This window comes from Arachis ipaensis, chromosome B5 (genome assembly GCF_059453495.1).
Source record: "Arachis ipaensis isolate K30076 ecotype BB chromosome B5, ASM5945349v1, whole genome shotgun sequence".
In the NCBI taxonomy this organism is placed as follows: domain Eukaryota; kingdom Viridiplantae; phylum Streptophyta; class Magnoliopsida; order Fabales; family Fabaceae; genus Arachis; species Arachis ipaensis.
The window spans coordinates 58,090,654-58,095,593 of NC_142440.1; the positions used below are offsets into that span (position 1 = coordinate 58,090,654).

Consider the following 4,940-nt stretch of genomic DNA (forward strand, 5'->3'; position numbering starts at 1 on the left):
AACCAAGCTTGTCGAAGGCCGTTTTAAATAAGATGTCGGCGGAGCTCACTTGGTCTATCAGCATGCGGTGGAGATTTGCGTTTGCTAGTATGATGATGATGACCATGGGATCGTCGTGTCCCGAGATAATACCGGATGCATCTTCTTTGGTGAACGTAATTACAGGGATGTCAGGTTCTCCTTCCTTCCCCTCAACATGATATACTTCTTTAAGATATCTTTTGTGAGATGATTTGGAGATTTCTCCTCCTGCAAATCTGCCGTGTATCATGTGGACGTGTCTTTCTGGTGTACGAGGTGATTGCTCAGCTCGTCCGACATCTTCATCCCTTCTTCTCTTTCTTTGCTCATCATCTTGGGTGGCCAGAAACCGATCTAGTTTTCCTTCTCTCATGAATTTTTCTATGACGTTTTTTAAGTCGAAGCATTCGTTGGTGGAATGTCCTCGGACTCGATGATATTCACAGTATTCATTCCGATTTCTTCCTCCTCTTTTGCCTTTGAGTGGTCGAACTGGGGGTATCTTTTCTTTGTTACAGACTTCTTTGTAAATATCCACAAGGGACACCCGAAGAGGGGTGTAATTATGATACTTTTTTATTTTTTCCCCTGTTCGATCTTCCTTCCTCTTGGATTCTTTATCTTTATCTTGGTAGGTGAAACCGGATCTCGAGGCTTCTCGAAGTCGGGAATTTTCTTCCATGTTGATGTACTTCTCCGCCCACTCTTGCACCTCATCCAGAGATGTGGGGTATTTCTTTGATATAGATTGGCTAAAAGGTCCCTCCCATAGGCCGTTGATGAGGCCCATGATAGCGGCCTCTGTTGGTAGGCTTTGTATGTCTAGGCATGTTTTGTTGAATTTTTCCATGTAGTTGTGAAGCCTTTCCCAATCTCCTTGCTTGATTCCTAAGAGACTGGGGGCGTGCTTAGCCTTATCTTTTTGGATTGAAAATCTAGCCAGGAACTTTTTGGCTAAGTCATCAAAGCTTGAGCTAGATTTCGGAGGTAGGTTGTCGAACCATCTGATGGCAGTTTTGGTGAGGGTTGTTGGAAAAGCTTTGCAACGAACTGCATCCGAGGCATCGTTGAGGTACATTCTACTTCTGAAATTGCTGAGGTGATGGTTGGGGTCTGTGGTGCCATCATACAAAGTCATATCCGGAAGTTTGAAGTCTTTTGGGATTTTGGTCTTCATGATCTCCCTAGTGAATGGATCCTGATCCTTGCGAGAGCTGTCTTCAGGGGTGGATCGAGTAGTTTTGGCTTCGAGATCGGCTTCGATTTTTAGAAGTTTATCTTCCAATTCCTGGAGTCGCCTTATCTCTCTTTGTAGATCCTTTCTTGCTTCTCACTGATGTTGGGCTTCTTTCTCAAATTGCTTTAAACGATCTTGAAGCGCCTCTATCGGATTTGATGAGTTTTTGTCCCCGTTAGGGTCCGGAGTGTCTTTTGGTGTAGCGTCTGCATTTTTGTGCGGCGTTTTATCCTCTAGATTTGAATCATGGTCGTTGTCATGGTCGTCCGCCATGGTGATGGGATGACTTTCTGGTTCCCCAGCAACGGCGCCAATGTTCCGAGGGTTACCTGAAACTGTAGGTCGATCTCGGACGAGATCTTCTGTACTGGTCGGAGTTGACGTGTCCGGCTGGCGGGTGGCGGCCGGAGCTGGTGTGTCCGACTTGTTGGACTGATAGCGCTGCTAATCCTCTGTCACCGAAGGGTGGGGGGCACCTGCAAGGGATGAGTTATACCTGGGTGCTCCAGTGTATTTATAATAGTGTGGGATGAACTTCTTAGATAGATAAGTTAGTTATCTTATCTTATCTTATCTTTTGGCGAGGTCAGCTTATCTTCAATGGAACCGCCCTTATCTCTATAGGCTTGGGCTGCCTTTGGATATGGGTCGTATTCCTTGAGTTGGGCCCTTTTTTGGGCTCTCTTGTCGATTTGACCGAGCTCTTTTAGGAAGAGGTCGGATAGTCTGACCTGAAGAGGTCGGTCGCTTTGTCGCCAATCATTCCGGCTCGGATAGCTCGACCCAGGGTATGAACACTAACATTGCATGATTCCTGGAATTCTCATTAAAAATTTTGAAATCCTAATTTTCCTTTTCAAAATAATTTTCAAAAAATATACAAAAAATTAATAAAATCATAAAATCAAAAATAATTTGATGTTTCTTGTTTGAGTCTAGTGTCAAATTTTAAGTTTGGTGTCAACTGCATGTTCTAATCTTTCATAAAAAAATTTTCGAAAACTCATGCATAATGTTCTTCATGATCTTCAAGTTGTTCTTGATGAATTTCTTTGTTTTGATCTTTGCATTTTCTTGTTGTGCATCTTTTCTTGTTTTTCATATGCATTTTTAATTTGTTAGTGTCTAAACATTAAAAATTTTCAAGTTTGGTATCTTGCATATTTTTCTTTTCTAAAAAAATTTTCAAAAACATGTTCTTGATGTTCATCTTGACATTCAAAGTGTTCTTGGTGTTCATCTTGACATTCAAAGTGTTCTTGCATATTTTTCTTGTTTTGATTCATAATTTTTATGTCTTGTGTCTTTTGTGTTTTTCTCTCTCCTCATTAAAAATTCAAAAATCAAAAAAATATCTTTCCCTTATTCTCTCATAAATATTCGAAAATTTGAGTTGACTTTTTCAAAACTTTTTAAAATTTAGTTGTTTCTTATGAGTCAAGTCAAATTTTTAATTTAAAAATCCTATCTTTTCAAAATTTTTTTTAAAAAATTAAATCTTTTTCAATTTTCTTCTTAATATTTTCAAAAATTTCAAAATAATTTTCAAAAATCTTTTTCTTATTTTTGTTTCATATTTTCGAATTCATTGCTAAATTTTAATATTTTGATTCAAAAATCTCAAGTTGTTACTTGCTTATTAAGAAAGGTTCATTCTTTAAATTTTAAAATCCTATCCTTTAGTTTCTTGTTAGTCAAGTAATCAACTTTAATTTTCAAAAATCAAATCTTTTTAATTTCCCTTTTAAATCTTTTTTCAAATTAAATTTCAATCATATCTTTTTCAAAATCAATTTCAAAATCTTTTCTAACTTCTCACCCTTTCAAATTTGATTTTCAAATCTTTTTCAATTAACTACTTGACTTTTTGGTTTTTTTTTAAAAGTTTTCTATTTCAATCATATCTTTTTCAAAACCACCTAACTACTTCTCTCTCTTATTTTCGAAAAACCCCTCCCCTCTTTTTCAAAATTTCTTTTTAATTAACTATTTGCTTTAAATTTTAATTTGATTTAATTTTATTTTTTCTTTTTAAATTTTTGAATTCTAACTAAGAATTAAAATAAAAATAAAAATACTTTTATTTTATTTTATTTAATTTTCAAATTTTTCTCTTCCCCTTCTTCTATTCTTCTCTTCTTCTACTCACATAAAGGAATCTCTATACTGTGACATAGAGGATTCTATATTTTCTTTTCTGTTCTCTTCTTTTTCATATGAGCAGGAACAAGGATAAGAACATTCTTGTTGAAGCTGATCCAGAACCTGAAAGAACTCTAAAGAGGAAGCTAAGGGAAGCTAAAGCACAACTCTCTGGAGAAAATCTGACAGAAATTTTCGAAAAAGATTGAGACATGGCCGAACCCAACAACAACGCAACGAAGATGCTTGGTGACTTCACTGCACCAAATTCCAAGTTACATGGAAGAAGCATCTCAATCCCTTCCATTGGAGCAAACAATTTTGAGCTAAAGCCTCAATTAGTTTCTCTGATGCAACAGAATTGCAAGTTTCATGGACTTCCATCAGAAGATCCTTTTCAGTTTTTAACTAAATTCTTGCAAATCTGTGAGACTGTTAAGACCAATGGGGTTGATCCAGAGGTCTACAGGCTTATGCTTTTCCCATTTGCTGTAAGAGACAGAGCTAGAATATGGTTGGACTCTCAACCTAAAGATAGCCTGAACTCTTGGGATTAGCTGGTCACGGCTTTCTTAGCCAAGTTCTTTCCTCTTCAAAAGCTTAGCAAGCTTAGAGTGGATGTTCAAACCTTCAAACAGAAAGAAGGTGAATCCCTCTATGACGCTTGGGAGAGATACAAGCAACTGACCAAAAAGTGTCCTTCTGACATGCTTTCAGAATGGACCATCCTAGATATATTCTATGATGGTCTGTCTGAATTATCTAAGATGTCATTGGACCATTCTACAGGTGGATCCATTCACCTAAAGAAAACGCCTGCAGAAGCTCAGGAACTCATTGACATGGTTGCAAATAACCAGTTCATGTACACTTCTGAAAGGAATCCTGTGAGTAATGGGACACCTCAGAGGAACGGAGTTCTTGAAACTGATACTCTGAATGCCATATTGGCTCAGAATAAAATATTGACTCAGCAAGTTAATATGATTTCTCAGAGTCTGAATGGATTGCAAGCTGCATCCAACAGTACTAAAGAGGCATCTTCTGAAGAATAAGCTTATGATCCTGAGAACCCTGCAATAGCAGAGGTGAATTACATGGGAGAACCCTATGGAAACACCTATAATCCCTGACGAATGGATTTTCTATCTGTAAATAAATTCACAAATATATTATCGCATTGTAAGTATAGCTTCTAAACTAACAGAAAATCCTTTTGTACAAACGTTTGGTTGTCACAAATAACAAACCCCTTTAAAATTTATAACCGAAGTATTCAAACCTCGGGTCGTCTTCTCAAGGAATTGCAGGGAGGTGTTCTTATTATTGGTTATGAAAAATTGTGTTTTGGGGTTTTTGATTAAGATAAAAAGCAAGAATAGCAATGGCAGAGGAAATAAAATAATAACAATAAAAGCCTTGATTATGAGAGATTAATCGGAAGTTCTATCCTTGTTGGATTTTTCCCAAGATCAATTGATAATTGAAGGTTGCCTCTACTTAGTTATCCTTTACCAAGTAAAGTAAAAGAAAGTCAAGT

General features: G+C 37.0%; 1 non-coding gene across 1 annotated transcript; it reads right to left on the bottom strand.

The window, feature by feature from the left end:
* Positions 1–4,005: 4,005 nt before the first annotated feature.
* LOC148564311 (small nucleolar RNA R71) lies at positions 4,006–4,113 on the bottom strand. The gene has a single exon (XR_015884642.1). It is a non-coding gene; the product is annotated as a small nucleolar RNA R71 (small nucleolar RNA).
* Between the last annotated feature and the right edge of the window lie 827 nt (positions 4,114–4,940).